This window comes from Eleginops maclovinus, chromosome 8 (assembly GCF_036324505.1).
Source record: "Eleginops maclovinus isolate JMC-PN-2008 ecotype Puerto Natales chromosome 8, JC_Emac_rtc_rv5, whole genome shotgun sequence".
In the NCBI taxonomy this organism is placed as follows: Eukaryota; Metazoa; Chordata; class Actinopteri; order Perciformes; family Eleginopidae; genus Eleginops; species Eleginops maclovinus.
The window spans coordinates 9,694,513-9,712,999 of record NC_086356.1 but is presented as its reverse complement, the minus strand read 5'-3'; the positions used below and the strand labels follow the sequence as shown (position 1 = coordinate 9,712,999).

General features: G+C 39.9%; 1 protein-coding gene across 4 annotated transcripts in view; it reads right to left on the bottom strand.

Annotated features, from left to right (window-relative positions):
• Positions 1-7,443, bottom strand: part of strbp (spermatid perinuclear RNA binding protein) — a 73,879-nt gene extending 66,436 nt beyond the window's left edge. For all 4 annotated transcript variants that reach the window (XR_010166280.1, XR_010166281.1, XM_063889472.1 and 1 more), the window contains exon 1: positions 7,267-7,443. The gene's annotated coding sequence lies outside the window, so the exon portion shown is untranslated. The remainder of the gene's footprint in view (positions 1-7,266) is intronic.
• Between the last annotated feature and the right edge of the window lie 11,044 nt (positions 7,444-18,487).

The window sequence follows — 18,487 nt, the reverse complement described above, 5'->3', positions numbered from 1 at the left end:
GCTAGAAAAGTGCTGCAAGTGGTTAGTGTCAGTGCCAGTCTGATGGTACCATAGAACCTGTTTACTGAAATTTAACTTGGAAATGGACTTGTCTATGAGAGTTACCTATCAACACTAAACCTGTCAGTCACGTCAGTTTCCAATCATGGCACCATTCTCGTTCATGCTTGCCTGATGTGTGGACTCCATTGTTTTTCTGTCTTGGGTATGGATGAAAAATGTTTGGAGAGAGCTATAAAGTAGCTGTTGCAATATGGCGCTAATGAGCTGTGGAGAAAAATAGCCAGTGAGCATAATGTGTCTATATTTTGAAATAAAAGGATCTCACAGTAGCCTGTATGGTTCACACGACTAAGTTGTCTTAGAGTGCGAAAAAGTTTTTCACTGTTCTTAAAAAAGCTTTGTAAATAAGAAGTGTTTTTAAGAACAGTGAAAAGCTTTTTCTCCATATTATTATTTACTTATTTAAATATGTAAGATGAATTGTTCATGAGGCTCTTACTCCCCACCTACGCATAAAAGCCACAACTGCAAAGTGTTTGCAATGCATCCTTTGAATTTAGAACGGAAATGTGAGAAGCCACATTTGAAAAAAAAAAAAAAATGTAAATAAAATAACAAAAAACCCTGAAATACATTTGCCATCACAAGCTGGTGACAAAAAGCCACGTGATGATCTGAAGGGGGATTCTTTTCTTTTTTTAAACCTACACCTTGTTAAGGTTAGGGAAATCTGTTATTGTAATGGTGACATTTTCCAACTTAGCATGTGACTTTTTAATATAAGAGAAACATAAAGATCCGGAGAAGCAAAGAATCATTTTATTTACATCTCTTGTTCTCCTCTCTTTCCTTTTTGTTTTCACAGCTACACACACATGGGCAGCTGATTGGTGGCTGTGCGTGCAAAAGTCAGGCTGACAATGATGTGTGTGCTGGAGTGAGACGATGAGGAGGCTCCAAAAGATCTCAGGAGAAATATGGTAAAGCATCTCTGCAAATGCTATACGTCTGCTCGCAGGTGTGTGTGTGTGTGTGTGTGTGTGTGTGTGTGTGTGTGTGTGTGTGTGTGTGTGTGTGTTGCTCTGGTGCATCCTTTCTATCCCCGGCCTCCAAGTTAGCACAACAAACATGGATGGATACACCTCAGTAGCTCTGAGGCAAACGTCACGTGTCTACTGTACATCTTTTATTCTACACTCGGTGTGTTTTTGAAGTCTCACATAATTATATAATTTATACTGCATATAATATATTTTATTCCACCATTTTTAAGGATAAGAACGTGGTTCCTAGTGGTTTGTCTGCTCGTCTGCTTACTGCAGAGGTAATTTTTCATGATGTTTGTTTTTCATCTAATTGATATGCAGGGCATTTGGCAACATTTATACTTAAGTGTATAGTATCAAATACGAAAGTATATACTGAAGTGATGAGATTTAATAGCATTGGCAGCTAAGGAGAACATAAAGTTTGAAAGAAGAAGTCAAGTTGAGGTAACAAATCCACATCACAATACAAAGTATTTTTCAGCAACAGCAGTGCAATATGCAATATCATTTTGTCAATAACATGCAGCTCTGCAGAGATACGCACTCTGTTTGTGATCCTCTTCTGCTAGTACACGTGTCAGTGTGGGCTGCTCTGTGTGTGTGTGTGTGTGTGTGTGTGTGTGTGTGTGTGTGTGTGTGTGTGTGTGTGTGTGTGTGTGTGTGTGTGTGTGTGTGTGTGTGTGTGCAGTGGGGAGAGACTAGAATCCCATAAATCCTACTTTATTAGATAAACTTCCTAATCAGATAAAGAAATCTCACACGCCCCCGTGCACACACACATAAAGAGACCCACAGAGCATCTCACTGATAATCTCCATTACCAATTACGGGGTAATACGCAACAGCTTAACATGAAAGCAGCAATTAATCTGCTAACACCGGTCACTGGGTCAGAGAGAAAATATCTCCTGCAGGCACACATATGCACACAAAGCAAACGTATCATTTGCTTTGATATTTTATTTTAAGTGAAAGTGAAGTAAACTATTTCCTCATTACTCCAGAGATGCAATTCAAATATTAAGGTTTTTTTTCAATCTTATCTCCATTTATTGCCTGTGTTCTTAAACCTGTGTAAAGGACTCTAGTGGGGTTATTCAAATCGGCGAAAATGCATGCTTTAGATTGGTCAAAATGAGACAGAATTGCCTGCAGTTCTTTATAAAAAAAGATGTTAGAGCCTGTGTAAGAGTATAACCCTAAAGGATGGCGCTAGGATGGCTACTTATTATATCTATACTGTTTGAATAAGTTGAAATAACAGTTTGATCCACCAGTTTTTAACACTGTTTGGTTTCTAATGCCAAATACAGCAGATTAAATGGGATTATGTGTTTTAAAAACCTACCACAAACAGACACTACCAACCAAAACAAGCGCTGGCAGTAAAGATGAATGCAGAGACTTAACGCTGAAAAAGTACATCACATGACACTACAACAAACAGCCTATCTCTTTGTATTAACTGTTACCAAAACAGTTTACGATAACTATAAGTATTTCTCTGTTAAATAGTTATCCTCACAGTACTGGTTGTCATATATGAAATCATTCAAATAATTAAAGAAAAATAGCATTATGTTTGTAAAAAGAAAAAGAAACATCCATGTACAACCACAGTCTAGGGCAAATGAGCAACTGCCTTGCTCAACGGTTTTGACAGTGTTTTGGTGCAACCAAATTAGTTAACCCATACTTGGAAACACACTGGAAAGCTTCCAGACTCAGCCCAAACACGGTCTGCTGCCTTTAAATAAATAGCCCGATCTTCTGGGAACTATGCATGAGGGTAAGCTATGGTTTCCCTGATCTAAGCTCTTTTTGATGCCGTAAGCAGAGCAGGGACATTAGAGGAAGGTCGTGTGTGTGTGTGTGTGTGTGTGTGTGCGTGCGTGCGTGCGTGTGTGACTGTGTGTGTGTTAAAGTTGTACACAAGGAAGAAGTGAAGACAATCCTTCAGTCAACATATGTGCACATACAGGTCATCATTTTGCTAAAACCGGAGACATGCAAAATACTAAATATTATGATCGTGTTTTTTTTAAATATAAATCTGAACCAGGACAGTGTTCTAACATTGAGGGGATAGTTACACTGTCCTTGCTTTATTTTTTTTAACAACTTAGATTGTGGATAGTGCACAACAATTTCTGAGAGTGAAATGCAAAGACAGGTATCTTTATTATGTATCCTTCAGCCTGCGCATGATAAAAGTACATCTAAATTCTTAGGACAGGGATTCTGTATAAACCCACAACAAGGGGTTTATAATGCCATCTGGTACAATTCCCTTGTTATAGAAAATGTCAATATTTGGGTTTCAATTCTTTGTGCAGAGATGATAAATACGCTCAGCTGCATCTCATTTGTTCTTCATGAGCCTCACTAATTAGAAAAATTCCAACAATGATTTAAATATTTATTTCTTAATTTCAAAGAAAAAACAACCTTTGATAAACTGGCAAAAGACTGTTTAATTTTTGTACCTGCAAATGTATTGAGTAGCTATTTTATTCTTAGTCAACTTACAAAGGGGTTACTTCTCATATGAAAATGTCATTTTCCTTTTGGGAAATTAATTCAGTACATCAAGGGATAAAATATAAAACAAGCCATTCCTTATTAGGGACTCAGTGTTGAAACGTCTGAGTGTGAAGGCTGCTTTAGTTTTAATCTCAAAGCCGCCACACAGAGCCAGAGTTCAAGTTAACAGTGACTTGAGAAACCAAGTCATGAACAGTTCATCTTAAGGTTCAGGGTTTGTGTGGGGTGGTGCAAGCTGTGGTGCAGGACACCTTACATGGCCATCTCTCACACTCTCTGCCTCTGTCTGTCCGACTCTCCCTCTTTGTTTCACGCCCCCCCCCTCACTGTCTGCTTCCCCCTCTTTCTCTCATCTCGTGTCTCTGTCACTCTGAGCTATTCCTGGATTCCTCACTGAGGTGAAAGGAAACAGGAACGGCTGCTGTGAATGTTGGTAGCAGCGTTTTTCTCTTTCTCTTGTACTTCACACACGCACAGTCAATATTCCTGTGTTGATAGCTTTGTACTTTAGCCAGTTGGGAACGTGCTTCCTCTTCAAACATGATTGTGTGAACGCAAGCCATTCTTGTCCCTGCAGATGGAATGTTGTGGGAGTTTGTGTGCTTGTGTGTATTTGCATGTGTGCTTGTCAAACAACACAGCTTAAAATGAGATATGGTCAGCGGGATGGATCTGAGTCAGCAGTGTGCAGATGGTTCCTTTTTTTACTGCCATGTGGAGGAATATTTAAAAACTGTAGCACACTCTATGCTATCTGCCCTTTTGTTCAGTCTCCCCTGCACCAAAGCACCACTGGGACTCTCCTAACTCCCTGTTGTGCTTACTGGATCCTTGGCAGCCAGCTGCCATACTGGCCAATTAGGAAAGCTTTTACTAAAGCTCCAGCCAATTGGATTAGTGCTACATTTCCTTGCGAGATGAGACTCTAAATGTGCTGCTGTATGCTAGAATATGAGAACTAGTGGGCAGAGTCGTGTTTCGCTGATAGGCACGGGGCGCCAGAATACACACACGCTGCAGTGGGAAAAGACATGTTGTGACGCTACTGTGGGTTCTCTGCTGCTGAGTTTGTGTTATTGAGATGATAGACAGTTTAAACCAAGGATAAAAAGCTAACTAGAACCAACCCAGCCAAGACGCCTACTCCAAGGCATACAGACACTTGCACACAGAGGGGTTTGCAGGAAAAAAAGATCAACATGCAGAGGTGACAGCAACCAGACAATGGAAGGAGGACAAACCTGAGAATAAAATAGGACAGAGATCTTCCTGTCTTCCCTTTTTGATCATGTTAAATATTTATGGGAGGAGTTTGTCTTTATCAAATTCCAAGATCAAAATGATAGCTGGTGATGTGCCAAAGCCATTTATGGCAAATATGTGATTCTGGGCTATACAAACAAAGCTGATTGGCTGAAATGCAGTTTGATTACCTTAATAAGTCTGAAAAAAGATTTTCGATTTTCAGGTTTGGGGCTGTTTTCAATTGTCATTCCATCGTGTGGGTGTCTTTGCCGTAAATTGTCAGTCTACCTGTCGCCAGCTACCATGTACCGTTAATCTGGGCCAAATTCAATTCCATTTTTGGAAATTAAATACAATTTCAAATCCATTGAACAATCCTAATCCACTTTGTTTAAATCACCGGTTTCAAACAACAAAAGCTAAATATAGGATGGTGAAAAGCCCTATTTTATATAGAACACATTGTTTCAAATAATAGAGCTTTCTGTTTTATGGTGTTTTGTTTTGGGATCACTTGCTTTATGTGTGCAATTCAATGCCTTCTGAAAGTACATTAAATATATAAATAATGCAATAAATCAAGACCTGAAATCTCTGTCTGCCCTAGTAAATAAATACTGTAGCACATGTTCCAAAAGAAATGCAGAGATTTTTTTTTTTTTTAAGAAACAAGGAGAAAAAATACTGAGAGACAAAGATAGATTGTGCATCTTGTTCGTACAACACACGCCTGCTCTCGCTCCCTCCTTCTCATCCTCTTATCTCATCGATACCGATAGAGTGTTCACTGCCAAGTCAATGCCTATGAGAAAGAATCTGTGAAAGTGCTCATGGGGGCCTGGAGCTTACACACACACACACACACACACACACACACACACACACACACACACACACACACACACACACACACACACACACACACACACACACACACACACACACACACACACACACACACACACACACACACACACACACACACACACACACACACACACACACACACACACACACACACACACACACACACACTTTCTCAACCGCCCCTATCCCTGCTACTCTGCTCACTTTGTAAATTTGCCACTGGGTATTTGTCCATCACAAAAAAAGGGACACTAATACACAAAGGAAAAGTAAAATCCCTAAAACACACACATAGGAGCACGGATTTAAACACTAAACCTCTGACAAAGTCCACTGTATGCAGCACAAGAGGAGCATTATATTGGCGTAACAAGCAACAACTAAAAGTCTGTTTCCACTCTATAAATCAACTCTAAGTGCTGGGCATTAAAACAAAGACACCCCACATTTCTATCGGAGCAGGGCAGGTGGGGCTGAGTGTGTGAGACACCTCCTGCACATGAAACAGGGTGGAGCAGGGTGGAGGAAACTAAAATAACCCAAATGGCAACAGGCCATTAGTCAAGCCTGGAGACCACACTGCACAAAGAGCTGATACTGAAACCAGTACTGAGCAATGACAAGAACTAGACAACAAAGTTTAGTCAATGAATACAATAACAACCTCGTCCAAAATGACATGAGCATAGTTAAAACCGCTGTTTCAGCACCAAGAGCAACTGTTTGGAGAGTTTTGCATAGGGTACAGGCTTGTGGGAAGACATTTGTACACTGACAAGCTGAATGTGGTTTTACGAGTTGTTGGTGTAAGTTTACAATTACTTAACAGGTTTGGGTTAGCCAACAAGGTGGTTCAGCAACACAGGACTGAGGGCAGTTTAGCATTGCTTTCTTTCACTGTCATTGTCTTGATCCCAGACACACACAGGAAACACACAAACCTATACCCGAAATAACCTCAATGGTGAAACACGGTGCTTCAATAACTTTTGGTTTTATAAAACAGTATGAGATAAAAAGGGGAAATGAAAGAATACTGAAAAACAACGTTGAAAAAATAGGTAATATTAAGTTAAAACACAACAGCAACTTCTATAGCAGGAACAAAAAGGAATAGGATAATATTTTTAGATAAAACACACCTAAATGTGTTAATGTACGATCTTTATCTCCCAGAACAGTGCGGAAGTGGTTATCAGACACCTGCTATATAAAATGAGCTACAGTTAAACCGCTCATCGCAGTTGTGATTCGCGGATCAATTTAACATCCTCTGCAAACATTTACTGACAACATTGTAGCCTCACAACATGAGGAAATATAGCCTGTTGTAAAGAAGTTCCACTTTTTGTTTTTGCTTCGGGGGAAAAGTGAAAGCAAGTCTGATAAACAGATAAGGAAACAATAAAACAAAGTAGTATAATTTCCTAACAGAGAACACGAAAATAATCAAAACTCCTGCCGGTGGTTTCCTCTCTCGGGTTGACAGCGCTGAACATGCGGAAAACCCCTCATAGAAAACAGGGAAAAGTCAGAAAGAACATATCAACCAACTTACGGTGTGAGCAATAAAGTGTTTGAAGTCCGTGACTGCTACCAACATAGAGAAATCCAAATAGGCTAAAATCCGAGTTCAATCCGAGAAACGAGAGCGCCTGTGTGAGCTGTCACTGTGCAGCCGCAGCGAGCAGAAGTCACACTGCTTGTGACAACCGGGGAAGCGAACCCGGAGCCGCCTGCTGGTTTTTCCTCTCACACAAGACACGAGAACGAGGGCGAGAGATCCCTAGAGATGAATGGAGGGGGGGGGGGGCGCATGCGCGGACGGGGGTTCGCGATTCATTCCGGTGGAGCAGGGTTGTGAGAAGACCGCAGAAACAGCAGGGCAACGCACTGCATTTATGTATTTACTAATGTTTATGTGTTGCTTATTTAATTATTTATTTATTCTGAGCAGGCTTTTTGGATGAACAGAAATATGACACACAACCGCAGACACTTAGGGCAAAAGGATGCTATTCCAATGGTGCATCTAATTTAATAGATGCAAGAGATAGCCTATTGCTTATTTTACCATCAATTACCAGGTCAATATTTTTTTTCAGATAAATCCTTGATCAGTCTTTTGGTTGTAATACGTTAGGAAATAGCTTAGTGACATTGTCAGTATAACAAGTTTCCCAGAGTGCTTATTTTGACAAGTTAACAGTACAAAACTCAATAATGTTTCATTCACAGCGATTATAGTCAGAGAAAAACAGCAAATGTTCAAATTTGAAAAGCTGAGTAGTATGATTATGTTTGTTATTATTACTTCATACATGAGTTAAATGCATGATTCAATCATTTTCTGATGGTTGACTAATTGATTTTCACCTAATCCTGTCAGCCTTTAATTTGACTTATTTGACAAAATCATAATACACCGATCACAAAGTCTTACTATAACTGGAATTAAACACAACATCTACAATTAGAAAACAACACAAGTAGAAATGGGTAGACATTCAGATCAGAAAGAGCCAATCTTGACTCCCTATCCATCCAAGAGAAGCATTACTCTCTCCCAGACAGTCTTATAAATAATTCAGCAATAAAAGCTTGCCTCTGCTCGCCTGGTTGCATGCAGCATCAAAAGAATCCCCCGCCCCCCTTGCACGGCGACAATCTGCGGGCGTTACCAATTATAACAAATCTCGCAGCAAAACAAAGTTCAATCAACATTCTTGTTTCTCAAATGGCTGTGGCCGGTCGGTCAGCCAGATCAGCCGGGGATTACAAGGCTTCTGTCAACTATCAATAGCCTCGTGTGCCTGCGCGAGACAAGCGGGGGAGAAAGGGAGATAGAAAGTGGGAGGGGTGGCTGAGTTTGAATGCGCAGACGGTGCAGAGCCAAGCAGCCGATGATGCTGTTTGTCCTGTCCGCAGATCGGAGGAGAGAAGAGAACCACACACAAGCGATGACCAATGTAATCCAAGACATCCTGTCCCAGAGCCGAGTCTGAAGCACATACTGACCCATTACAGCTGCTGAGAGGGAGATGGAGGCACAGAAAGTGTATAGCCAGGAAAAATGCAATTTACCTGCACACTGCTCCGGTTCAGCCTGCCGTTATTACTTCCCACTCAATGAGGCTTTCAGCGCTGCCGCTCACTCTGGGCTGCTCGCCGCCGGACGAGAATTTAGACAACGGGATTTGTTCACGTGGTCACGGTCGGTGCTCCTAATTGGCGGAGCTTCTCGAGTCGCTGCTCGCTCGCACCTGTACGGTGAGCGGCAGCACGGTGCATAGGGGAGACAAGATAGCAGATTGGTGCAGAATATATTGCATAGCGTGCGTGTGCGCGTGCGTGCGTGCGTGGGTGTGTGGGTCAAAGAAAGAAAACTTTATTAAGTCCCCTAATTGACAATCCACAATTGAATGGTTTTTTAATTCATTTTGAAGCCAAAAAGGAAATTGAGTATATCGCAGATTTCCATCAGTTTTAAATAGCTTGGATTTATAAAGGGTTAGAGAAAGTACAGGCTATAAATAAAACACAAGATCAGAACGTTATAAGCAAGGGTGTCTAACACGTCATATTGTGGATCGTGGTGAATATGTCTGTATATAATTCAACCCTGCATAGTTGCTTTTCTTCTTTATTTTTCATGGCAGATTGAAACCATTGCTTAAGAAATTGCTGCCTAACACTGCCTGCTGCTTCTATTAGGTGTTTTCAAGAAACGTGTTGAAATAAAAGTCCTCTGTTACTTTCATCTGTTATTAAGGGGGAGGAGGCTTGTCAAATACAATATATGAAGGGGGACCTGCCCTCTACATTGCCTCAACTTATTTGGATTAAAAGAATGCACAGCATGGTATCACAATAGTCAGCAAACCTACAATAGCAAATTAAAAATAGCAATATACAAATTATTCATCCTTTGGATACTGTCATTAAGTATTTCTGCTTAAGTACTGAATCAGGGTGAGCAATGACTGCTCCATAGATAAAGCCACCCTTGACAATAAAATTAGCAAACATTCAAGTTTTACAATAAGTAATTTCGTTTTTTCGATTTCAATACAAAAACAGTTTTTTACAAAAAACCCAACTTTTTTATAATCTTGTTTATATGTCAGAGTATCAATTTTAAATGTAACACCTGCTGTATATGAGCACAATTTGGTGTAAAAGTTGTAAGTGGTCATGTCAGTAATGTCTTAAGTGTACTATAATTTGAATTTAGAGTGTACACACACACACACACACACACACACACACACACACACACACACACACACACACACACACACACACACACACACACACAAATATTTACACAGAGGTTTTAAGGTTGAGATTTGTAAACCGAGGCATTGGCAAGCCTCAGAATTTAGCCCGAACCCCTTTCCCACTTTCACACATTCACACAAGCCTACCATACAAACTCCGTTATTCATCTACCTACTGAGGCCACGGTACTGTAGCAGTCAATGGTGCGGTAGTATTTTTAGATATCATGTGGGTTGCAGATGCTGCTCCACTCAACCAGGTCACAGCAAATAGAACAGCGTTTTAACTGTAACATCCGATGCCTTTCACTTCCTTTCGGTTTACCCCTAAATGTTTGCCTAGTGTTGATTTAGATCAGGATTATTAAGTCAATACCTTCACTCAAGGTCTTCCATCTAAATGTGGTTCTTATAGAGGGAGCTCAAAATATGTACCATTTATAATATCTCCTCTTCTCCGTACTCAGAGTTCCTTGTTGGTCCTGACAGATTAGGCCAAGACACTCTGGCCTGCAGGCTGTTGGCAGCTACAGTATGTGGCTCTATGTTTTCCCCCTACTCAAATCTTGGCCCAAATTAAAAGCATATTAGGTTTTATAGGGCAACATAGGGCATTTATAATTGACTGTCAGAAATCTGACACAGTTGCAGTCATAAATAAACAGTGAATCATCTTTTCAGCAGCCATTTGTCATAACCACAATAACAACCTTAGTATGACTCCTGTTTCCAGACTAGAGGGGTTTCCTTGGTTTTTGGAGTCAGGGGGTTGGAGAGTTATTATCTAGGAGAACAAAAGCTGAAGAGTACAGAGAACTGAGCCATCGCCCCCTCCTCCTGTTTCCTTCCATCCCTTCCTTGATCCGCCCCCATCATCTCTCCATCCCCCCTCCACACACCAACACAAATGCCTGCCATCTGACACCCCTCTTAGGAGATCTTTTTCAGAGTTGTCTTCTTAAAAGCGCACACATAAACACTGTTTGGTGGCTGTGAGGAAGTGTTCCTATGTTCTCTATCCAAGGCAGAGACGCAAGCCAAATGGCATGGAGAGATGCAGACGGAAAGACAGACAGGCACCCTTTCTGCAGGCTAATCAGGCCTATGTGCACATCAAGAAAGAGGAAGAAGCAGAAGGATTGCGAGGGACTTTCAGTTGGTAGACCATTGTGTGCTGTAGGTCGCAGCGTGTGTGTAACAACTGTTGGTCAATTGGTGGGATGCCACCTGGTTCTCTGACCACAAGCAAGAAGGGTGTGTGTGTGTTTGGGTGTGTGTATGAGGGGTCTTGCTGTGCCGGACAGAACTTCGACGGGCAGCAGATGGTGGTGCCAGCATGACATGGGCATAAGAATAAGGCGGACTCGCACAAATGGATGCATATAGGTCGGCAGTTGCCAGGAAGAATTTCAATAAAAAACTAATCTGACTTTCAGACTCCATCACCCTTTTACTTTTGTATCAATCTGCTTCTGCGTCTTTGCTTTTTTTGTCCTTTGCTTATTGGCAATCGTGATTATGCAGACCACAGTTCTAATTTATTTTCTAATTAAAACGTTTCCTCAATATATAATGGAGGACATGAGGTGTCACGATCAACAAAGTAACATTCAATCTGTTTAAGTGTCTATAAATAAATGCCATTCAACACAATACAATACTAGTGTCAAACAGGTGGTGTAAAGTCTTTGTCTGCCTTGTTTATTTAAACACAAGCAAATCACATTTAAAATAAGATCTTATTGTAATGTCACAGGTCCAATATTCACACAAACAAACTCATTGTGGTTTGTACATACAGTATATACACCTCCATAAACATACAGATGCCAAGGCATACACACACTTTCAGGGGCTGTGGCTGAACAGCTGTCTAGGGAGTGGACGACATCTCTATTGTTGGGGTGTGATGGATGAGTTGGGAGCTTTAATCGCAGCTTGGACTGTGGGCTGGGGGTGGAAACGTCCTTTGCCAACAATGTGCAGCTTCATTACTGCAGTTAATGGAAAAATATGTTTCGTAGAGGCTTTTTAAAGAACTGAGTGCTTAACTGCTGTCTTCTTTCCGTCCCAGAAAAGTGAGGACATGAGCAGTCGAATAAGGATCACATGGAATGAACAGTAGATGACATGAGACCTCCACAATATGACAAAGATGGGTTTGCTCTCAGAGATGTACTTTGGACGAGTTGCTTCATATTTGGGTTTGAGATCAATAATTCTCAGACACTTCCCTCACACACACACAAAGACACACATACAATGTGGTGGTGGGTTATTAATTATGTCGTGTGAACATCTGTTGTCAGTGACAGGTGATGTGTAAGGTGAGACCACACAGTTTCCCCCACCCAAAACCTCACACGAATAACCAATACAGACACCCATAAACACAACCACAGAGTCATTTTGTGTGCTGCCAAAAACCTTGGCTGTCAGACCTGATCTCCGTCTAACCGTTCTGGTGGTGACAGCATGACATACACACCCATCAAAAGGGTTGACACTCTCTTTTGTTGGCCATAATACCACGGCATCTTCAGATCTGTTCCCTACCATAACACACTGTGCCAAACACAACAGCAGGTTCTCCGCCCAGCAACCCAACTGAATGTCTTTTCATGGACCTAAGCTCATTCAAAATTCAAACATTTATTATTGTGAAATCATGACATTGTTGATGGCAAGTGTATTTCACAACATGTTGAATGAATTCCTTTTCGTTCCAACATTGTTTCATGGCTGGCCCTGACGCCTGACCCCAAGTACAGGTGGGGGCAAGAAGACAAATATTTCCTTGGGGGATATTGGACTATCATATACGTATCATCTAGGCATCAAGAAAATGCAGTGGCTTGATGAACAGATGGAATTGCTTTTAAAAATGAGTATTGAAATGCTAAACACATAAATGTGACAAATCCTGAAGGTCTACAAAAGGGACGTTTTTGTTGCGAAGGGACCATGTCATTCCCTAACTGAAAGTACAAATGTTGTCTTGCCATTTTTCTGCTAAGTACTACTGACCTTGTCTTGTACAGGTGAGAAAGGTCACTTCACTCACAGTTGTATGACAGCTGTACATGCAAACCTGCCCAAACACAGAGGCTGAGAAACTGTTAAAGTGGAACATACAGAAGCTGGATGAAAAGACTTTGACTGAAACAGACCGTTGGCTGGATGATGCAAAGCTGTGAAAACCAGTAACTTGTGCGTTAGTCTCTGTTGTATCAGTCAGTGGAGTATGAGTTAACCTGAAAGTGTCTTTGTCAGGCATCTCGTCAATTCCTTCTTCAGTTCCTGCTGTGAGTCTGACATGGGAAGGAATGAGAAACAAAGACAGAGAAGCCGAGACAGAAGACAGAGGACAAGTAACCCATACAGGGCAGCTCTGATTGCGGCTTTGATTTCGACCTTGACGCATATTGGTTACTTTACATCAGGGGGGAACATCAATCTAGCCTGTTCAGCGTCTACTCCACATGCTCAATCATTACTTGTCAACCACCTGCCCATACCCTGCTTCACCATCCTACATAACATCTCAGTACTTTCATCTTCCCCCATCTTTACATCCTCCCACAGAAATCTTTCCTCTATATCTCCTGAGATTCACTCCAGACCCCATGTGTGTATGTTTCTGCTATAGCACTTTAAAAGCAGCAGAAACAAGGGAAGAGCCACTAGGGAAAAGAGAGAGAGACATACAGAGAGGCCACTCTATCTAAACTGGAGATTGGTAAGCCACTGTTGTACAACTTTAATCATTCTTTTACTTTTTACCTGATACTAGATATCCCGATCAGAATAGCCAATTTATCACATACATATATATGATTGGCAGAAGATGTGACAAACACAGATCGTGCATCTGTTTTGTCTGTGCTCCCGGATGGGAGACAGCAAGAGTCTGCATAAATCCATCCATCTGTTGAGCAATAACAGACCTCACATTAGATCAGGCTGAATGGAGAAAATAGCAAACAATGTTCCAGATCACTGGTTACCTTACTGCAGAGACAGTCATATATTTGGTTTTGTGGTTCCGTCACCCTCCTTTTTACCCCACACTAAAGACACGCACAGGTGCGTGTTTAAATATTATTTCAGTTTCACTCACTACAATGAGGCACAAGCCAATCCCCCCTGAAGACTTCTAATGTTGAACCTAACGTCTATGAACCTTCTATGAAGTCTGTTAAATTGGCCAAGCTATAATCAATGGATGCCTTGTTGGTTCTACATTAATTCGGAATCGCACCAATATATTGTGGTAGACCAATAATTCCAAATAAAAATATACCAGGGTTTTCTTCTAATCCATGCTTGAAAATTACAAGTTGATTAAATATAAATTGTTTTTATTCAATATTAGGAATGCAATGTAACTAAGGAAACAATTATAACAACATTAACCATGGTGAAGATATACCAACGATACTATATCAAATGCAGACTTTCATTTATTTAACATTTACTCATTAACAATAAGTGTAAAAATAATTCATTACCGTCATCATTACCACTAAGCTTAGTGGTCTTACTGTTGATTCACACTAAGTATTACGTTAATTGAGTGTGCACATTCCTGGTGTGTTATAACTGGTGTGTATTTCAGAGTTGAGTACTAAGAGCAATGTCAATCCCTTGGATTTAGATCCAAAAGAGTTATGGGTGATTGACACGTGTGTGTTTATAATACCCTCTCTTACTCTCACTCAAAAACATTTGCATACTTTTCTGCCCTCCCAGTTCCCTAATGATGGATTCACTATGAGAGAAATGGTGGTGGGATATTTACATCTTTGGAGCTAATCCAGTTTTAATGTGTCCCAGGCGCTTAATCTTCTTCTTCTTTTATTTATGAGTCTAGAATGTTAAGGTTTTAAAGGTGTTAATTACGTTTCAGTTTTAGAGAGGCAGCTGTCTACTGCTCCTTAGAGAACACGCAGCACAGGGAAATGTGTGTGGGTGTGTGTGTGTCTGCATATCTGTAAATAAATGGGGGGCCAAATTATAGCTTAAATGCACTCACATGCAACTGTTCAACCAAAATCACAAAGCAATATGTTTTGGTTTACTTTGCACATGGATATAATTGATTCATGCAGGTGTGTGTAAAAATGCTCACTACTTTTCTTCCTTTTCATTATCCTGTCACTGATAGAATTATTGAATTTGTGGTGGGGACATCATTTAAACCTCTGTTTATAAATGGAGAGTAGAAAAAAGCTCCAATAATACTCTCAAAACATATATTTAAAAGAAAACGTTGCATAAATAAAACGTCTTCACATTGGATCTGGGACTGATCACATGAGTCAACGGGTTTTGTTACGTTTTATAAAAAGTTATACTGAAGACACACACAATCTTCCAAATAATTTGTAAAAAACTCAACTGACTGAATGTACCTCCTATCTTCTTCTCTAAACTAGTCATAAGTCTTTGTCCTTGTTTCTTTGATTTGAAATAGTTTTACAAATTTGTTCTGCTCTTGTTAATCAAATTTCACCATTCATCCTTCTTAGGATAATCTAAATCAATGTTTCCAAAATAAGTATTTTTTGAGCTGTACAGTATCTCACTGTATCTGTATCTGTGTTTGTGATTTAAATAGAAAATAGCAATTACCAAATCATTTTCATTATTTATAGGCCAAAATAGGAAAGTCATGTTTTAAAATCCTTCTTAGAATAGTGATTTTCTGAGAGCCAAGGAGATAGAAAGTTCGAATATGGAAGAAAGACAAATCAAGACAGCTACTCTGGAAAAAAAAGCATATGTCTCCTGTGTGTTTGTATTATGTGTGAGGAGTGTGTGATGTCTGCCTCTGATCTGCAGGCTGAGACTAAATTCACACCTGCTGAAGGTTTTTGTTTTTTTCCAGACACTCAGACACACTTCTACCCACCTTCTCATCTTTCAGCTATTTCTGTCTGCATCTGGGTTTAGGGCAAAGTTTCATTTCCCAAAGAGATGGGCTTCATTTCTTTGTATAACCCTCTTACTTTTTCTTTTCTTTTTTTTTTGTATCATTTTCCCTCTTCTCACACATGACTTTTCTCATTATTCCTTCCTTCCTCAGTCTCACACTTACCTCTATTGTGACGCCCTTTTCCTTTCCTTTCTCCCAGCATAGTTTCAAAAGGATGGATGCTGTGTGGTCTAGGCATCCTGTGTAACAGAATGAAGAGCATTTTACGATACTTAATGATTAAAACACACTGAAGACAAATGTGCATGTCCATTGATGGTAATTAGTTAGTTCATTAACTTGTATGATAACAACAGTATCAACATACACATACCTCTGACATACTTTATGAACTTATTCCTGTGTGGTCCCCAGGTTTTTGTCATTGTGCAGCAGAAGTATACCACTCTCATTAGCACCCAGCAACACAGTAAATTTAGACAATGATATATTATTTCCCAACAGTCTATTATCCACACACCCACACACTCTCAAGTCAACACACACACACACACATAGGGGGTGAACAGTTAGTCGTCCACAATGCTGTGCTGCTATTCTGATGACAGTTGTTGCTCAGCTGAAGAAAAGCACACCCTAACAATGAAGCCAAGATGTTTAGGAATTTCTGTCACGCTAACCGGCTTTGTTTTATTGGGTAGATATGTCTATGCACAGATATTTAAAGGGGGACATGTGCTCATGCAGAACCAAAGACATTTAATACACAGAAATAGCTCAAGAGACGAGAGAGCGACACAATTTCCGCACTTCATTGAATATAGGTATTATCAAGTAAGTCAAACATGATTAGCCAACCAAATCGTCATTTTAAATGTTATCATTTTTGGTAAATAGGCTGCACAAAGTAGACATTCTCTTTTAGAATATGATGGTGGTGCTGATAACAATTACAGTAACAAAGCAATGAAAGTATTTATAGAGTTTCGGTAAAGCAATAAGGTCTCAACCACCTGTTCCTCCAACTATTTAGTGAGAGATAGACCACCATGGGAGTGTGTTAGTGTTTCTCTGCATATGAGAGACAGACAGAGAAAGAGTGAAGAGAAAAAAACAGCATATATATGTATACATTTATTAAACATCAAAGACAATATCAGTGCTCTTTAACTTTGAGTATTATGTGTAATGTTTAATAAGCATACATATAACAAGGCAAGAACAATTAACAAATAGCCATTAAGTATTCCAGTACTAGTACTATCTAATACTAAATGATTTTCCTTCTCTATAAAAAGCTGCTGGAAATGCTGCTGGAAACTATAGGGAGTAAAATTAGAAGCAGAATAAATAATAAGGTTAGAAATGAAACACAGAGTTGTAATAGATTTTCGTGACTCCTACCGGTGGGCCGCTACTGAATCCATACTCATTATACATAAGTAATCAATGATCATGTTTATTGATCTTCAGCCACAAGGAGAGGTTGGTCACTGGGGATAGCCAACGTAATTGATCAAAATCAATGCTCTCACACTAATTGGGGCGAGATCCTATGGAAGGTTTGGATTTCCTCAGAAAGGTTGACCAGGGGTGAGGTCGCCCATCTGTAGAAAATAGGAAACATTTCAAGGATGAAGCCCTTTTACCTGTGACCTTCACCTGAACCATGAGGAACTGCAGCTGATTCCTCATGTTTACAAAGTAATCTATTTTGTTATGTAAAGCATGGCACTGTGATATAATTCCATCAAATACAGTATGTAGTGTTGGTATGGAATTATCCGCTCAATACTGAATGCTGGGAGAAAGCCTGAGGCACCTTATGTTAGCTATTAAGTACATGTTGATAAATCGATATTATTAAACTTACAGTGCAGCAGTTTTAAAACATTTCAATACAAAATGCTGTTGAGGGAATACAAGTTTCAGCAATGTGAACTTCTTTTTATAGTTTTCTGTCTTTTTGCACCTTGCAATTGCATCATCACAGTAACAATGTCACGATGTCAGAGACAGTCGAGCACTGAGTTCCTCATGCGACTGATGTTTTTGTGCAATAAGCATCAACATTTTTACTTTCTCTTCTTCACTGTCACTTTTGCTTACTGAATAGAACTTGCTAACCTGAATCATGATCACTTTTCAAAGTTTGTTTTTTCATTCTGAAATGGGGCATATTTATAACAAACTTCTCCACAGCAGACTGTTTGGTAAAAGTTGATGATGAGTTACTAATTGCACAGAAAAAAAAACAATGTTTACACTAAGTCGCTTTCTAATAGCATAAGTAAAGAGATAAGTTGTTTTTGCCTCATGAACTGGAGCACCGATGGAGTGTGATAGAAGGGGAAGGGACCAACAACTTGTCTGTGCCTGTTTTTATCCCCCAGCAGTGGCTGTCATGTTCATTAAATGTTTAACTTTTAGGCTTAAACACCCTAATATCACATTTTTTCATTTGATTCTGAGCTTATTTCTCACTGGAAAAAAAGGTTTAAAGAAGCAAGGAACAATAACCGGAATCCTGAATTCAAAAAAATACATTTGCTCCAAAAGCT